The 20,086-nt window shown below is 39.8% G+C and overlaps 1 pseudogene; it reads left to right on the forward strand.

The window, feature by feature from the left end:
* The first annotated feature begins 17,355 nt into the window (after positions 1 to 17,355).
* The window catches only part of LOC105524497, a 27,174-nt pseudogene continuing 24,443 nt past the window's right edge, over positions 17,356 to 20,086 (forward strand).

Here is a 20,086-nt window from a genome sequence, read left to right on the forward strand (position 1 = left end):
TGATGGTGATGATGATGGTGATGGTGGTGGTGATGCTGCTGCTGCTGATGATGGTGATGATGGTGATGATAATAATGATGGTGGTGATGATGATGGTGATGATGATGATGATGGTGATGGTGGTGGTGATGGTGATGGTGATGATGATGGTGATGGTGGTGGTGACAGTGATTGTGATGGTGATGATGATGGTGATGGTGATGGTGGCCATCATCATTATCCAAGTCACACATAATAATAAGAGCATTCACCTCATGGAGTTACATTGAGGATTAAATTTGACAGCATATATAAAGCACTTAGGACACTGCTTAGCGATTGGTAAATACACAATAGGTGGTAACCGCTATGAGTAATATATTGTCACCCCTTACGCTTTAGTGTTTTTGTATATAAAATAAAGATAAACATAAACACCGTGCTTCAGGATCTTTGTGTGAGTTAAATGAGATAACATATGTGAAATCAGTCGCATCAGCAGCCCCTGTGGGGCTATGGTCACGACGACTGTTGAATGCATGTAACTGTGGCCCAGGACAGAAAGGCCTAGCCAGGGAGTGAAAAGACTCCAGAATGCGGATGAGGTCTCTCTCCTAATGAGAGGTGAATATAAAACAGTGACAGCTCTGCTCTGGACGTCACCCCCACCTCCCTCGGCCCCCCCAGCGCCTGTGGCTGAATGTTCCCTTTCTGCAAGCTCAACTGATCCCCAAATCTGAGGCCCTTCCCTAAGGAAATCTAGGGAGTCCTGCCTGCAAACTTGTATGTTGATGTCACGTGTCCTCTGCACTGTGTGTTGGCTGAGCTGGAAGCAGCCCAAAAAGGAAATGAGTTAGACCAAAGTCTGTCTGAGTCATTATTTCTTCGGAGTTGTTGGTGGGGTGGGCCTAGCACAAGTCCTAATGAATTGTCTTCTTTCTTCTCTTCCGAATATTGGTGTCTATCATTTTACAACATTCTCTCTCCTCATTCTCTGTGAAGAGCCCACTCTCCGGAACATGAGAACATAATTTAATTGCTGCTGCTCTGAATTTTCTTTGCTTAATGTGTTGTACAGTAATTCGATTACCAGCGGCAGACAGGTAGAAGACTTCCTCAGTCTATTTATTCACTTAGCAGAGAAACAAGAAACTGGATTTCCGGGTCTCCCTAAAATGGAGTACAGTCATGCAACAATTTCCAGATAAGGCTCTCATTCATTATACAAACAAAGAAAGTACAACCTCTTCGACTTAAAAGAAGAAGAAAAAGGCCCCAATTTAGAAACACACAGTGATTTGCTTCCAAAAGAAAAGCAACACAAATAGCTTTATAACAATGTAAAAGTATTTCCACAGATCACATCCCTAATTACTTTTATGAGTTTAAAAGCTTGCTTCACTCACGATAGGCATTATGACAAGGATGGAATAAACCACAGTTCATTAAAAAGTCTAATTCTGTGACTATAATACCATACAATATAATACAGCAATACTTCAGACTTTCAAGTAAGTATTTTTAAAAACAAAATATATCCCACTAGACAAGCAGCAAGCATGGAAAAACCCTACAAAATATAAAGAACAATTTCCACCCCTTGAACTCTTTTACCATAGGTTTACAGCTTTCAATTACATCTCCTGGAACTACTAAAATCATAATTGGTGTCCTCTTTTCTGTTAGACACATTCTGTTCTCTCTTGTTTGCTTGCTATTGCATGTAACCTGTAAGTCACTTAAGAAAAGCGTGTACCAGTTTGATGAGAAAAATGCATTTTTTTGACCACAGTGAGCAAATGCACTTAGGTATGAACATTTAATAGATATCTTTGTTGAGTTTACATGTGTCCATCTCCATGCACAGCAAAGCAGAGGGGCACTGGGTACTGTAGAGAAAGCAGAAATGCTGGAGGCTACCATGGTCCTGAGGTGTGGATTTCAAATATGGATCTTGCCATTCTTCCTTTATTTTGACTGCAGAATGAACTGCAAGTCCTAATGCCAGCTGACAACTACATAGTACTCACCAAGTGTCAACCTCTGTCAACATGTCACATGTAAACACTAGTAGGTTGCATAATTCAGGTCTGTACACTCATGCTAAAGCTCCTGTTTCTAGCACTTCTGACATACTCTAGGAGACATTGGTTCTTTTCTCTTTGCAACTCTGATTTTGAGACAGGTCCAGGGTTAACAAAAATAAAATAGAGGCTGTCACCCATATGCAAGGTTTTGTTCAATGAACTTGGAGTGGAAGAAAAAAAATGTGTGTGGGCTTCAAGTAAGATACTGAAGAATAAAAGGCATTGAGTGCAAAAGATATTTTTAAGCATCCAATATGGGAAATTAATAAAGAAATCTGGGAAAAATAACATTATCCAAATTAAGATTTTTAAAGCTGATCTACAGCTGTATCTTCTTTTTTTATTTGTTTGTTTGTTGATGTTTTTGTTTTTTTGAGACATGATCTTGCTCTGTTGCCCAGGCTGGAGTGCAGTAGCGTGGAGTGCATAGCTCACTGCAGCTTCCACTTCCTGGGCTCAAGCAATTCTCCTGCCTCAGCCTCCTGGGTAGCTGGGACTACAGGCACATGCTACCACACCTGGCTAATTTTGTTTAGTTTTTGTAGAAATCAGGATATCACTATGTTGGCCAGGCTGCTCTTGAACTCCTGGGCTTGAGTGATCCTCCTGTCTCAGCTTCCCAGAGCACTGGGATTATAGGCATGAGCCACTGTGCCTGGCTGTATCTTCTTACATAATCTCTTAATGTAGTATGGAGAAAATTTCAGATGTTGAGAAAATGGGTTCACAGTTTGTTAGTAACAGTGAGTGAATACAATGTACCCGCAATGACCACAACAGTATTTTACTTCATTTGTTGAGTGTCCACTGTGTTTGGGGCACTGTCCAGGGTGCTGGGCCAACAGTAGGGACCCAGACCAAGCGCCTCCATGGAGCTTCCACTCAACTGGGACAGATAGTTGCATAATAAATGTTCAATGAATACGGTGTAACATGGTGTTAATATGCAATGGAACAAACTATAGCAGGAAAAGGCCGGGGGAATACAGGAAGTGAAAAGTGAGGTTACTATTTCAGTTAGGATGGTCAGGGATGGGCTCTCTGAGGAGGCGGCTGTGCAGAGGCCTGGAGGAAGTGAATTTGAGGGAGAGGAACAGCAAGTGGAAAGACCTGGAGGTCAGAGGTCACTTGGCACATCCACAGACCACCAGTGAGGCAGGGGGCTTGAGAGGAAGACTGAGAAGGAACATGGAGGGTGTGAGCTCAGAGAGGGTGGGTGAGGGCAGGCCCATTGTGAGGATCATTGTGAAGCTTTCACTCTGAGTGAGATGGCCAGCCATTGAACCAGATAGGTAGAGAATGGCAGGCTTTGACTTTCATATTAAAAGGGACATTCTAGCTTTCATGTGGAGGAATAGGGTCCAGGTTATGGCTCTTACAATAATCTGGGTGAGACATACGTTGAGTTGGGACAGGGTGGTAGAGGTGTAGGTGAAGAAAAGGGAGGTCTGATTTTAAATTGATTTTAAGGAAAATAATAGGATTTGCAGATGGATTGGAAATGTGCTATGTGACAAAGAGAGAAGACAAGCATGACCCTAGGTTTTTGGCTTCATTTATAAGCTAAATCTTCAACAGCAGTTCTTTCTTTTGATCCTTGGTCTTCTGCCTTAAAGGCAAACATGAATAAAAGGTCTATAAAACCTAAACCTTTTGCAGTTGTTCTATTAAGAAGATGACGGACAGAGTACATCTACTGTCTGGAAATAAATCCAGTTTGTATTTAATTCATTTGAGGAATTGTTTGTGAACAGCTACCCATATATACATTCTGCATATAATGCTGACAAGTTCAATTTACGCTTGGGTTAATGGCCACATAAATGTCTTTTACACGACTTAAGGTTGCTTGGAGGCAGGAATGATTTCTAATTTTTTTCTGTGTTTTGCATTGCTAGATAGTTTTTTTCAAACTTGCTGTTTAAGGTCTAGCCTCCCCTTTGTACTGGTGGGTAAATCTAATTAACATTAATGAGAGTCCTGTGTACATATTGACAGGATAATAGACCTTTTAGGATGGTTCCTCCCCTCCTGCACTACCACTCCCGCACTGCATACTAGCTGATTATTTCATTAGGCAGCAATATAAACCCAGGCAGGAGAACACATAACTTTGTGGAAATTAAATGGGAAAATCTGCATTCATCTACACTTTCCTTTGCATTGGGGTGAAGACAGTGGGGGTGGGGGTACGTTTCAGCCACCAGAGACTCTAGTTCTCTTCAGACAAAAACTTTCATAAAGATAATTTTCTGGCCAGGTGCAGTGCCTCACGCCTGTAATACCAGCACTTTGAGAGGCTGAGACAGGCAGATCATGAGGTCAGGAGTTCAAGATCAGCCTGGCTTATAAATACAAAAATTACTCAGGCATGGTGGCATGCACCTGTAATCCCAGCTACTCAGGAGGCTGAGGCAGGAGAATCTCTTGAACCTGGGAGGTGGAGGTTGCAGTGAGGTGAGATTGCGCCACTAAACTCCAGCCTGGGCGACAGAGCCAGACTCCATCATAAAAAAAAAAAAAAAAAAGAAGATAGTTTATTGGCTGTGTATGTCAGCTGATAAATTTGTCTAAGCATTTCCTTATTCTTAAGGTTAGAAGAAATTAAATTCGTTTTAAACCAGCTTATCCTATTAAAATGTTCTACATACAACCAATAGAAGCATTACAGTCTGTAGTTTTCCCCCTGTGAATTAAATTTGGCAAATGAAGAACTTCACACTCTCCTTAAGAGTTAAGTGTATTTTGTAACCTGCATAGAAACTGGAATAAATTATTGTATGGCTGAAAGCAAATCAGTGGTACTAGTTCTATTTTTCAAACTTCAGTTACCAAATAAAACTACGTCTCCCTGAAAGTGAGTGCTCACTTTTCTTTAATAAGGCTGTCTCAGAGAAGAAGCTGCAGGTGTGAATTTATTTTTTCCCCTTCCCAAACTTGAGAGGTTGTGAGTCTCATGGAAAAAGTGTGATACACTAGAACTATCGAAAGCTGGCAGGTTTGTTTGAACCTAAACTTTTCCTCTTTGGGGCGGCATCAGTGAAATCCATCAGTGAAGAGAGCTTGACTCACTTAGCCACATGCAACAGCTAAACCCTTAATCCGCACAGATTCATTTTACAGTTCAGATTTTGCCACTGACACTGCACTAATGTAGACTCAAAGGTCAACATGTTAGAGCAAAAAGGGCATTTTTTTTTTTTTTATTTTGAGAACTTGAGGAGCAAAGACTTTCCTACCAAAATAGGTGCAACTATCAGTAAGATCTCATTATTTTCTAGTTTATTTATGAACTGAATTTTGCTGTAACTTTATAAGTCACATTTTTCAAATATACAATGAGCTGTTCAATACATAAAGAAGATGGTAACACTCCTCAGTATCTTCACTGATTTATTTTATCAACCATCTTTAAGAATATGAATGAGTCAGTGAAAGAGTAAACGGGAAGAATAGAGACAGATTGTGGAAATACCACTGCTCACATAGGTTTTCGAACAAAAAACTATCAGAAGTCTAGGAAAATATCTAGCTTGTGAATTATAAAACCTGTCTATTAAAAAAATAACTTTGTCTCTTCTAATGGAATGAAATTTTTCAATAGAAGACATTTACTCAATTTTGCATTTTTAAAAATAGCAAAACCAACTTTGTCACAAGTGTACATACCATAGTACTTCCTCATGCATACATATCAATTTATTATTTTAAAAGTGTGTTTACGTACACTGTCTCGTGTGATTCCCACAATGTACTCATCATGTTTATAGCCTCTGTGCCTGACTCACAGCAGGCACTGAGTAAACAACTCTGGTAAAAATAAATAATTATCCTGCGGCTAGGATGGTTACTATGAAGCCCATTTTATAGATGAGGAAGTCAAAGCTCTGAGCATCTTAATGAATTTTTCTAAGTCACAAACATGGTCAGTGATTTACATGGGATTTGAACTCAGTGTTTCTGATGCAACCATAGTGTTTATTACACTGAATAAGAATAAAAGAATTGTGAGTTGGAATCAAATATTTTTCTCCATCTAAATCAGACATGAACCAAGGAATGGATTTTCTATGAGATTTTCTCCTGACTTGATTATCTTTTTATACCCACTGCCTTCTGAGTTTGCTCAGAATAAATCATAAATACATGTAACACAAATTCTTTACAAAATATTATTCATTTAGAATGGAGCTCCATTCATTCTTTTTTTCCTTCTTGTATTTGCATATTTTACAAATTATTACCTCCCAGCGATGTAAAAGTCACTAAAATAAGGACCTAGGGGAGATATAAAGATAAATTGGCCATGGTCTTTGCCCTTGCCCTCAACCCAGAGGTAAGAATACACACTAATAATAACTAGAATATAAAATGGAATGTGATGAATGTAATGAGAGAGGTTTGGACAAATTACTGCAGTAATTCAATGGTGTAGGGAGCCACTTTCAGGGGCTCTGGGAGGGTGTGGATGAAAGAGGTGTCCTTCGAGCCACATCTTGAAAGATGAGTGGATTTTGATAAATCGAGATGTGAAAGATCTCCTTCTATCATGTTGCCAAAAGGTAAAAAGAAGATAACGTCTACTTTTGGTGAGGGTGTACTTTTATGTGGGTACTTCTATGCATGGTTGATGTGAGTGTAACTTGGTTAGACTTTTGGAGAAAAAATGAGCAGTAGCTGGTAAATATTAAAATGTATATAACTTGTGGCTTGGTAATTTACTTCCAGCAATATATTCCAGAGATATTTTCACGTGTGTATGAGGGTGTAGACTGCATCATCATTTATAATGGTGAAAAATAAAAACAACCTAATTTTCCCTCAGTCGGCGACATTCACGTAAACTGAATAATGATGAAGAACAAAAGCGTGCAACATGGAATTATCTTGATGATAAATAGGAAAAGAGACCAAGTTATAGAACAATAGGGACCTACTTGTATATGTAAAGTTTAAAATGATCACACACAGAAGGGAACAATAACAAAATATGTGTGTATATATATTTTTCCAGACTGTGTGGGTGTGCGTGTGTGCACACGTGTGCTTGTGTGAATGTATACACAGGCATAGGAAAAATGTCTTGATGTTTACCAATCAAATGGATTACCCTGGTTACCTTAGGGAAAGAGTCAAGGAGAACTTCTGTTTTGTTGTATTGGGAATGTTTTACAGATATTATTTACGTATTTTGTAGATAACTAAAGAAATAAAAAGTCAGTGCTCTATCAACATGAGAACAGACTTTTAACTGCTTCGTTTCATTGATCTGCTTGACTCCACCTAGTCAACCTGCTTGTATGTGAGGATGAAGGTGCCCCAACCTCATACACAAGCAGACTGACTAAGTTACTTGCTGGTGGAAGCTGGACAGGAAAAGTCTGGGGCAGGCAATCGGAACTAAAATTGAGGACGGCAGGGGCTCTTGTCCGTTAAATAGCCTTACGCCAATTCACAATGTGAATGAGGAAAGAACAGTCCTTCCAACCATGATAACATTCCTCTGTCCACGCGTGCTCTGATCACCCATCCTGCTCTTTGGATGAAAGCAGCAGCCTCTCCTGCTCATGTGCTGTTCTCCATTCTATTCTGAATTATTATTTTAATTCGCTTCTTCTCATGATTCTCAGGCAGTCTCTATGGTTATGTACTGCCTCTTGGGGTTAACTAAGCAGCCCATTCTTAACCCGTAACTTTACATTGCTGCCCTCTGTACTTTATACATCTTTTCAAAGCCGTACAGTGTTTATCTTTCCCTGTTGAAACAAGCCATTCACATTTCCCTTCTCAAAATTGCTTCCCTCCCAAAAACGGAAGTGAAGTGGTAGTTTCCCTTTAATTTCATCGCATTAAAGTTGTCGTGGTGGGTAAATAGATGTTAAAACTTTCTTCACAATGTGTGATATCAAATCAACAACAGTGTCTTCCTTAAAAGGCAAACGTGTTTCAGTCACCTGACAGATGAATGAGCAGGTTAGGTGGAGGGCTCCATGAAGTATTTTTGCAATTAGGCTTCTGTTTCAAGCAGAAGAGGAAGGAGGGAGGCTGGTGTTTGTATGCAGGTGCTGCAGCCATGTGGTGGCAATAACAGGATGGTGTCTGTCCTGCCTGGGGTCCCAGGCTCTGTCTGCAAATGCTTAGGAGGGTGGCCTGTTGGCAGCAAGGCAACCAGCTGTTCACACAAAGGTTACAGGGAGGCAGTCAGGCATTGTCCCTACGTCGGAGAGTGGCATGGTGGCTCCAGCATCACAGGCAGGATGATGGCTTCAGTCAGAGGGCAGAACTGAAGAACAGGCCTATACTCTCTCCATGATGGTAATTTTATGTCTTAACTTGAGCAGGCCAAGGCATACCCGGATCTCTGGTGAAACATTATTTCTGGGCATGTGTGTGAGGGTGTTTCTGGAAGAGGTTGGCATTTGAATGGGGGGACTGAATGAAGAGGATCCCCCCTCGCCAGTGTGGGTGGGCACCATCCCATTCGCTGAGGGCCAACATAGAACACAAAAGCAGGCGAAGAGTGAATATTCTCTCTTCTGGAGCTGGGACATCCATCTTCGCCTTCCCTTGGACATCACAGCTCCAGGTTCTCAGGCCTTGGGACCCCCCAGCTACCCTCTTCAGACCCAGATGGAATCGCACCACCAGCTTTCCTGGGGCTCCAGCTGGCAGATGGCAGATCATGAAACTTCTCAGCCTCCATAATCCAGCGAGCCAGTTCTCATAACAAGTCCCCCTTATGTATCCCTAAAGATCCTACTGGGTTGTATTTCTCTGGAGAACCCTGACTAATACCCACTCCTGGTATCTAGAGATAAAAAGGGCTTGTACAACAGACAGAACTGGACAAAACCAGTTCTGTGGGATGAAGTTTATTAGTGAGCATGAGAGACACATAACTTGGGTCTCTCAGAAACTTAAGGATATTGTCTAGGAGGTTGAGGTTCTGTGTGGTGAGATAGAGAAAGAGCTATAATTTGAGTTACTATGATTGTTATCCTATCCACATCACAGGCTGTGAGCCCTGGAGAAATGTGTTAGACCAAAAAATTGAATAATTGGGGTGATTGCTGTGTCAGCTGATCAGGCTATGATGAAGCTGAACCACAGCTGAATATCAATTATAAAGCCTTTGCATGTGGAACAACAGTTTTCAACATTTAACTCCAGATTCTGGCGGGCAAAGGGGTGTCACAAGCAATTCCCAGAATCTGTTTATGCATCAAAGAAACAGATTAAATAAGTGAGTTTAATTAATAACAGCTTGCATACACCACTATTTTTCAAATGTATGTTGAATTGGCATAGAAATGAAAATTCATCCAACACAATCACTGACATAATAGTAAATTTTTGTTACTAAGCATTTTCTTAACCAACTAATGCTGGAAGAATAATCTTTGGAGTCAGTAACAATTTTTGACAAAATTTTGGAAATATCTGAATGAACCCAACCTCCTGTTCTACTCTCCCCTGCTTGTAATCTGATTGGCTAAAGGCTGGAAATAATTGACACATAGGAACAACCCAGCGCAGGTCTTTTTAAGTAGTTTCCAAGGCAAGGCAAATATGATGCCTAACTCTAGGCATCACTGAGAACCTTGACATTAATCTATAACTCTTCTATGCTCAAATACACAGGGTATTACAATTTACCCAGAATCCAGGGACTCTACTACATTCAGGAGGTAGAAAAGCCTGCATACCAAAACCCTTCCTTTGCCCTACAAATTACATTTGCAGACATAAAACACAAGTTTGTTCAAAAGGTGTTTTACTCCCAAAATGTTTGAATGGCAAGTCTTACAGATATAATCTAGGTGACTTCTTGAATATGCCAAGATTCTCTTTATAATTTCTAGAAAATAAGTGCCAATGTCAATATTATTAACCTATTATCAAAGGTATGAACATAATGATTTTTAAATTGTGATTAAATGTTGAAGTACCTGGAACTAATTAAAATGTGAGTGACTATAATCCTAAGTACCTTTATAATATGTATTTTATTTTGTACCAGAGTAAGGATATGAAATTGACTCTCAGACTTAAAAATATTTTTGTCCTTTCTCCCTCATTTCATGAAACAAAGCAATCTAAATAGACTTTAAAATAGTTTCATGTTGCTTTGCATAATTTAATGGCCAAATATTTTTTCCCAGTCTTTTATCCCCTGGGGTAGTGATTTTCCTTTGAGCTCCTTATCTAATTGCTATAAATGACAATATGAATTATGTGTAGAGAGCAGTAAGAAAAGAAAACTCACTATATGCAGTCTGATATTTGGCTGATATACATCCACGTAGCTGCACTGGTGGCTAAGAAAGTCTTGGGTGTTGGTTGGTAAACAGCTACCCCACTGATCCCTCACCCAGGACTCTGGGCCTCTCCCCAGTTTAGAAAGTAAGGGTTCCTTTGGGCACTCAGAAGGCCTGAAGGACCTCATATGTCACAGAGATGATCAGATATCACCACTGGCTGCACAAATCTTATTTAACCACTTCTAACTCCAAACTGATAATTTTGGATTAAAGGTAATGGAAAACTTTTTAAAAAGCACAACATCATAGCAATGCTGACAAGAAAGAATGGGAAATTTCTAGGTCAAAAAACAGAAAGAGATCTTAAACTGACACCGAAGTCCTCTGGGGAATACCAAATTGGTGCCAGTTGGCACCTAGAGATTAAGAAGTGACTGTCCATTTTGAGCAGAAGAGGCGGCCTGGGTCCTCACACAAGAAGGCATCAGAAACCAAGATCACTGCCAAAAGCAGGTCACTGGAAGGGCTGCCTCTTTTGTGGAAATTTTTGTCCATTAACCAGGGGAGAGGCAGGGAAACCTGTTGTTTCTGTGTTCTGATAGAAGTCTCCTGTGAGAAATTTTAACTCCTAGCCTCTTCAACATGCGGATGTGGGGATCAAATTTAAAATATTTACCTATGATATGGACAGTCTCATTCCAATTCATGAGACACTCATGTCAGTCCTGTGAAACAACTGGAGCTGACAGGGAAACAAAAGGTAAAACAAACCTCTAGAATCATGTCCATAACGCAGGCACAAGGGATATTCCTCACCCTTGGGAACTCCACAGCGACAGCAACAAAACTATAAATGATGAAAGCAAATCACTCACAAGTGAGAGGGAGTGATCAGATGTAAAGAAAAGATGAATTAGCATCTGAAGTCATTGAGATAATGCAAGGCTAAGAAAGAAATTAGAAAATAACTTCGGTTAAAATAACTAAAGCGATAAAACAAATGATAGAAAGAACACACCCATCTAGAAAATAATGGGGGATCTGAGAAACTAAATAGAACCTTATAAGTGAAAATTATAGTCATTGAAATAAAAAGTAAATGAGTTTAATAGCAGATCAGGCAACAGGTAGGAAGAACTGTAATTTAAAATGTATATTTAAGGAAGTCATCCAGAATGCAGCAAAGTGAAATAAAAAAGTAATAACAGATGAAATAGAGCCAAGTAGCTATACAAAACATTGAACAAAAGTTCTGGAAAGAGAGAGTAGAGAACGAGGAAGAGGTGGTATTGAGTGATAATGGCTGTGGGTATTTCCGAATTTAAAGACACGAGTTTTCAGATGATAGAAGTGAACTCTGAGGGAGGGATACACATGATCTCATGCATGGCTGGCAGGAGTAAATATTCCAAACTCCTTTAAGAGTTCTTTGTAACATCTACATTTTTGATTCCACCTCCCCTTCCCATTCTTGCAGTCTTCTGAAGCTTGGGAAATTGTTACTCCATCTTTCCAGTTATTCAGCCTGCTAACCATGAATAAATACTTGATTTCTCTTTCTCACACCCAGTACCCAATTCATCTGGAAATTCAGATGTGTCTATCCTCAAAATATATCCAGAATCTAACCACTTGCCAACACAAACACTGCTACCTCTTTGTTTTGAGATGCCATTAACTGTTGCCTGGGAGACTGTAACGCCCTCCTCATAGACTTCTCTAATTCTACCCTATTTCCAACACGGCAGCACCAGTGAAATTTAAAAAGAAGAGTTATGCCATGTCACTCCTCTGCCACACTAAACTGACTTGAGGGCTGGCTACCACAGGGCCTTTGTGCTGCTTCCCGATACCTGCTTAGCTCACTTCACCTTTGTGGAGTCTTTGCACAAATTTACCTTTTCAATGAGTCCACCATATCATAAAATTGCAGTCCTATCACCATATCCCACCATGAGATTCACAATTCCCTTTACTCTGCTTTAATTTTCTGTAACGCATACTATTTTCTATTATGTTATATAGTTTATTTATTATGGTTATTATTTATTACCTGTGTTCTCCTAACAGCATATGTACTGCACCGGACTGGAACTTTTTTTTCAGTAGAGCAGGATTCAATGCGTAGAAAATACTCAATAGATAACTGATTGAATCAGTGATTCTGGCAAAGCTAAGTATGTGTACACTGTATGAGCTGGTTTAGAGGACATCTGTATTTTCTTGTATGTTTGAAATATTCCTTTAGTAAAGCAAGCTGAAATTTCCTAAGTAAAAAAATATTTTAATGTTCAGATCATGAAGAAAAGGGAGACTGGCACTATTTACTTTATATTCTAAAGGAACAGACCAACTTTACATTATTAAAAAAAGACAATTTGAGTATATATTTTCATTGAGCATACTTCAAAGTTATTATTATCATTGTTATTTTTTATTGATGGATTTGCTTCAAAATAGTGCAGCAAAAATCCGTAAGAAATCTAAGCTAGAACATAAAGAACATTTGCATAAAGTGTACATTGCTACTTAAATTCCTCTAGCTTTCAATGTTTCTCCACTTAGTCACTTGCTTGCCATGATATTTTGAAAGTCTTTATTATAGAGACCAGGGCAAAAGAAATGAATATTTGGAATGTAATTTAAAGCAATGACATGAAATAGTGGTTGTTGAAGAACACTAGCTTTAATAAAATGACTAAAATAAAACCAAGACTCTAAAAGATTCACCCCGGAGGAGGCAGTGGATACCTCTCTGCCTTGGGGTTCTCTAATCAAGCAGTGTTCTCCACTCACTCTGGACCCTGCCATGTGTGAGCACCCCCACCCTGACCCCTTATACAGCTGTCCAACAATAGACACATTCTTCCCCTTAGTTCAGCTGAGATGATTGGAGCTTTTAAAACTAAGAGAAAGAAATGGAGAAATAAACAGATCACGGAAGAGGTACAAAAACAATTTTGTTTTGCTTTTAGAGCACAAGTTTCCGATCTTACCATTTTGCCCTCTCTCCAAGGTTCACAGGCATGCCTGACTGTACTGAAACACTGACAGGCTGATCACAGTCACAGCTCTTTCTCTGTGTTTCTTATTTATATCTTCCTGGCCTGTTTCCCATGGAGGACATCACTCTGAAATCTCCAGGAGCTTTTCCTAGGAATCTTATCACCTTTTTGGTAAACAGACAGGCTACATGCCGATTCTAGAGCACACTCAAGTGGCTGATACCAGAAACGAGCTCCCTGCACCCTTACACAGAGACACATACCTTCCTTCCTGCAGGACTAGGATTATAACCGTATCTCAGTATAAGAAAATACTAGCAAGTGTGTAGAACAATTAGAATAAGGAAAGGATTTTTCTTTTATGGGTAGAAACAAATTTTCTTTTATACTTGAAATATGAAAGGGTGCACAAGATTATTGTTATTATTATCTTCATTTAATCCATGCCATCTTTTTTTTCCCCTACATTACTTATTAACCCCTAGAAAATAGAGTTGTCTTTATAGCATATTCTAAAAATGCAGGCTGAAGCAAAAGAAATTCTGTTCTTTAGTGCTAACGCACAATTTCCAGCAAAAAACTAGGACAATGTACCATTTATGTTTTATATTGCAGTAGGACTTTGAGCCTTTTCCAAAAGCCCTTTCACAAAATTGATAGATTATTCTTCCTATTAAAAGAGTCTTTTATTCTGGGTGCCAGACCTAGTTCTTAGGGTTGAAATATTGCTTTAGCTTTTTTTGCGACCACAGTGGCATTTCACTGCTGAATAAAGTTACAAATTGTGTACCTAATTCTCCAGGGCACAAAAAAACTCTCAAAGGGCTTGAAATGGGCACAAGGTGGGGGATGCGTTTGTTTGTTATTCCTAAATAGACCGGGTAAGAGTCCATGAACCCATGAAAATTTCTATCAGGCTGTATGCTGTGTATCAAAAGGAGCATTAGGTTGGAAATAGGAGTTTTAGGCCTTTATCGGCTACTAAGTGATACTGTCACTGTAACAGTGGACAACGAAAAGTGAACATATAATAATAATGACAATTTATTGAGTGTTTTGTAAATATCACATGCTTGTTGTATATTATCTCTGACCCCCACGACTATTCTGCAAAGTAGGAATTATTATCTTTGTTTTAAAATAAGAAAATTGAAGGAGGGTATAGAGATGAGTTAATTAGTACAGCTGGTAAGAGATGTGGTTAGAATTAGAATACAGAGCTTTCTAAAGGTTATGATTTTCTGGAGGATTATGATGTGCCCCAAATGACTTTAACTTTCTACATCTTGGTTTTCTCATCTGCATAGTAAAGACATCTGATAAAATGACATCTAAGGCTCCTTCTAGGTATAAAACGTTATAATGTCTAGGATATAAGCTTAGCTACATGTAGCAGCAAGCATGAAATAAAACTAGCTCAGTTCCACATCAACATCTACTTGAAATTACTTATGCATACAGCCAGAACCAAGGGATGATAAAAACTGAGAACCAGCAAGGGGTGAAACTGTTGTGTGTGGCCCAGCTGCTATCCTCAGTGGCTTGGTGATACAGGAGGGGCCACAGAAGCTTGGATGGAATAGGGAGGAGCTAATTCAGAGGCATCGCTTCAAGCTCACCTGAAAACCACATCTTCAGTGGGTCATGGTCTCTTCACTGCGGATGGAGGCAGCTTGAAGAGACTTTTAAAACTTTCCACCCCAGGAAAAAGGTAACTGGGACAACTGAGCAGCCAGGTTCAAGACTGAAAGTCACATTTACATTGATCAGAGTTCACAATTTTTTTCCTCCAAGCTTGTTCTAAGGTCTTAAGAATTCAATAAAGAATTCAAGAAAGTTCTCAGCTTTTGTATAGGGCCAGGGTGTGAAACAACCCTGGGGGCAAAGAAATAGGCTTAAAAGGAGGAAGTTAGCAAAAGGCCTTCGTGCAGTCATGACCATGTCTGTCCTTGTGCTCTTTATTCCTCTTTTGTTCATCCCCTGCATCCAATGCATGTGTCCTCTTCAGTGTCCTTCCCATATGGATGTAGAATTCTCCCACTCCAATGATCACTGTTCCTACCCTAGTCTAAGCTACCATCAGCCTGGATGCCCTGCTCCTCTTCTTCCCTCGCTAGGAATCGTCTTCTTGCAGAAGTTGTACTTTAAAGTATAAACTGGGTCGTGCTGCTCCCTTGCTTAAAGCCCATTAATGGTTTCTCAATGCACTTAGCGTCAAAAGCACACTCTTCCTCTTTGCCTAGGAGGCCCTCCATAGTCTGGGAAGGCCACCTTGCTAATTCCATCTCAGGCTACCTCCTCTGCTGACAGCTTTGCAGCCACCTTGGCTTTCCTTGTCTTCTCTGGATGGTCCAAGTTTCCTCCACTGTCAGAGCTTTGCACAGGCTGCTGCTTTCAGTTAGAATGCTCCCATACCTGCTTTGCTCATGGCCACCTCCTGCTTATCCTGCAGACAACAGGTTAGGTGATATCTCTTCGGAGACGTCCATTCTGGCTACTGCACGTAATTAGATGGCATTCTCCCCACTTGTTACCTCTTGATAACAACACATTGCTTGCTTTCTTCACAGTGCTTATTGCAAACTGTTTTATTATTTATGAAAGCTTCGTAGGGGGCAGGAAGCATTGTTTTCTTTTCCACCTTTGTGCCTAGAGCCTAGCATGGGCCTTGGTAATTATAGGGGCCTGCTGCTCTCCCCTTCTGCTTGTTTTAGTCCTCGGCTTTCCTTGGGTCTTGGTTTAAAGCTCACTTCCTCAGGGAGGTCTTTCCTGTCCCCTAGATTAAGCCAGATAGGTCCCCTGCACTTCGTTTCCATAATTTCCTGTCAATCCCAGCCATAACGCTCAACACATTTCACTACCATTATTGTTTGCGTTTGTCTTCCCTGCTATTCTCTAAGACTATTACTCATGGTGACAAAGACTGTCTTGTTCACCCCCAGATGGCTGGCACCAACATCTTGCACAGGACTAAATCAGGAAATGATGAAGAGAAAGAAACGGTTATTGAAAGAGTGTGGGCCGGGCGCGGTGGCTCAAGCCTGTAATCCCAGCACTTTGGGAGGCCGAGACGGGTGGATCACGATGTCAGGAGATCGAGACCATCCTGGCTAACACGGTGAAACCCCGTCTCTAGTAAAAAATACAAAAAATGAGCTGGGCGAGGTGGTGGGCGCCTGTAGTTCCAGCTACTTGGGAGGCTGAGGCTGGAGAATGGCATAAACCCGGGGGGCGGAGCTTGCAGTGAGCTGAGATCCAGCCTGGCCGACAGAGCTAGACTTCATCTCAAAAAAAAAAAAAAAAAAGAAAGAGTGTGAAGGGTAGGTGAAAGAGATGACTCACAATTTCTACAAAGTAATTAATTAATTAATTAATTCAAATATTCCTTGTCAGCCACTCTCACATCTGATATCTGATTCTTTTTCTTTCCTTTTTTTTTTTTTTTTTTTTTAGACGGAGTCTCACCCTGTCGCCCAGGCTGGAGTGCAGTGGCACAATCTCAGCTCACTGCAACCTCCACCTCCCAAGTTCAAGCAATTCTCCTTTCTCAGCCTCCTAAGTAGCTGGGACTACAGGCGCATGCCACCACGCCCAGCTAATTTGTTTGTATTTTTAGTAGAGGCGGGGTTTCCCCATATTGGTCAGGCTGGTCTCGAACTCCTGACCTCAGGTGATCCACCCACTTTGGCCTCCCAAAATGCTAGGATTACAGGTGTGAGCCACTGCACCCAGCCCTGATTCTTAATTATGCAAAATAAAGCACACAGCACTGAGCGACATTCATTAATCCTGTAATAAATATCTATTTACAAATATGATCTGAGTACCTATTATGCGCCAAGCTAGCGTTACATAGCTTGGACATGAACAAGGGTATGAATATTTATGCAATGAGGTAAATAGGATACATGACATATGTATGATATAAAACAAATGCATTCGGAACCCAGATCTGGAACGTGACGTATTAGCAATGAGGTTTGTCTGTGGCTTCAAGAATAGGGGAGATTTCCATAAGGCCCGATGTCGGTAGAATATCCTTTAAGAAAATGGAAAGGCATCGGTACAGAGGAGGAAAAACCTGAGATGGACACGAGACTTGGCTGGGATTCGAGAGTTTTGCAGACCACTGGGAGGTAAGTTTGGAAGGCCTGGTAAAGGCACCGGATCCAGAAGTGCCTGGCATGCAGAGATGAGCACGTGGGCTTTTATCCAATAGAGAGAGGCCATCTCCTGGCAGCTTTGAGAGTGAAGAGTGGCATGATTGTGGGTGCTTAAGGGGACAAGTGCCATAGTGGAGTCCTGTAGCTGGGCAGAGAGAGACTAGACTGAATTTGCAAGGCTTTGTTTTCAGGCATAAGGTAGCAAGGACATTCTCTAGAAAGTAGCAACAGAAATAGAAAACAAAAGAGGAATGAGTTTCTACAAAAGAAGAACTAGCCTAGCAGGCTATGGTGGCTTATAGCTCTTGGGACAGAGCTCGGAGCTTAAGGTGGAGATAAAATGATTACATTTTTCACAATGTAAAGAAGTTGTAATATTTGTCTCATCCTCCTTATTTATAAAATGACACTAATAATTCTACAAACTTCTTTTCTGGGAATACTGTTGCCTTTTGAAGATAATCACAAATGTTTTTAGTTCCATAGAGATACAGGTGGTATTAATAAATTGTCTTTTGAATTATACTTCATTTTGCATATCTTGAAAATTACAATAAAACAAATTGAAAATTAAATGTCAATAAAATGACTGCAAGTTCCCAACTCACTGTGTGTGAGCCATGTGTAATTCAGAAGTCTTATTCAAAGATTAGAGGAAGTCCTTTGATAAATTTCTCAGGGAAGAAGCAGAATCCAACAAGGTCATTTCTGTTTAATCAAAATATAGAATTTAAGCAATTTAAATTGACTTAACCTAGCATCACATCAACTTAAATTTTTTTCATTAAAAAATCAACATGTTATATCTCATGTAAGCTTTTCTTCTGAATAAATATGAATTAAAATGCAAAATTTAGTCCCTTCTTTTCTAGCACTCGAACACAAGGATCTTAATAATTTTTTTTTTTTTTTTTTTTTGAGACAGAGTCTTGCTCTGTCGCCCAGGCTGGAGTGCAGTGGCCAGATCTCAGCTCACTGCAAGCTCCGCCTCCCGGGTTCACGCCATTCTCCTGCCTCAGCCTCCTGAGTAGCTGGGACTACAGGCGCCCGCCACCACGCCTGGCTAGTTTTTTGTATTTTTTAGTAGAGACGGGGTTTCACCGTGTTAGCCAGGATGGTCTCGATCTCCTGACCTCATGATTCGCCCGTCTCGACCTCCCAAAGTGCTGGGATTACAGGCTTCAGCCACCGCGCCCGGCCGGATCTTAATAATTTTTGAAAACAAAAACTCCACAAATCTTATGCCATTAGACACCACATTTTTTTTTCTATTGTTAGAGTTTAAAAAATAAAGAAAAAAGAAAATGAATTGACCTAATATGACCTCTTTCTCATAAATTATATTAAAATTTGAAGCTATGCTAAAAACTCTTTTTTAAGCATTGATCCATCTTTTATTTTCTGTGTTTGATAGTAGACAAATCACTTATTTTCTTATTCAACTCCCATCCATAACAATAATTTAAAACCAGCTAATAAACATTATGGTTTGTTAGAACTGCTACCGATTAAATCTTAAGTGTCTAATACATATAAATATAAACAGAATGTAATTAGAGCTATTTAAAGAACCAATTTTTAACTGAGATTAACCATACTTTCCATTTGCTGAGGATAAACACTCATAAATGAAACCCATTGCTGAGCAAGAAGCAATTACCTCAGTTTAAAATATTAATATGCACCGCCTTTTAAAAAGCCATGGAAAATCATTTATGCAGTGCGCTGTACAGACTCAAGTCATACCCAAAAGGAAGAATGGGATAGCGTTTGAGTCCTAATCGAGAAGCAATCAACTGAGGTACGGCATGTCCTTACCCTTTATGAGGTCCATTAAACTCTTCCCTTCAATTAGCGCATTGTCCAACATCATATCCCTATGTATGTTTAAGTGTGATTTAAAAGCACACACACAAAACACACACACACAAAGGGGAATTTTACTGTAGAAAAATCAGTTTCATCAACCTGTTTCTAGAAATAATTGAGACACATTCATTACCTAATTACGGATTTGAGCATATTAAATAAAGACAGCCAGGAAGAGAAGGAAATGCAGACATCCCATACACCTTAATTTCACATTTCTCACCTAAAAATACACAAAAAATATATTGAGTCTGATTGAATGCAGCTAACTATTCAATTCTACAATATTTCTTGTGATATTGTAGGCTGACTCAAAAGCTTGGTTTGGGCTAGAATTAAATTCAGTGTAGTTAAATGCCTGCATTTTTAGTTGCTGATATGAATTAACCACAGGTCAAATCCAGTTACAATGAGCACCATTATCACAAAATGCTTCCAAGCTGGTCCCGAAAGTCTTCAGAATAGGGCTTTGTTAATTTCATCACAGTGACACCCACTAATGGAAGACACAAGATAGACCTATTAACCCTTGATTTGCTGGAAATGGCTACAGTCTTTGGAAGCCTCTTTGGTTATGTCTCTGAATATAATGCGGTACTGGATGGGGGTGTGAGTATTTCAATATTAGATGACAAAAGTTCATAGAATAGATTTGTGCTATTAACAGTTCATGGTTGTGAGTATAAATTGGTGTACTATTTCTTTTTTTTTTTTTTTTTTTT

The sequence above is a fragment of the Colobus angolensis genome, unplaced genomic scaffold (genome assembly GCF_000951035.1).
Source record: "Colobus angolensis palliatus isolate OR3802 unplaced genomic scaffold, Cang.pa_1.0 Scaffold5, whole genome shotgun sequence".
In the NCBI taxonomy this organism is placed as follows: domain Eukaryota; kingdom Metazoa; phylum Chordata; class Mammalia; order Primates; family Cercopithecidae; genus Colobus; species Colobus angolensis.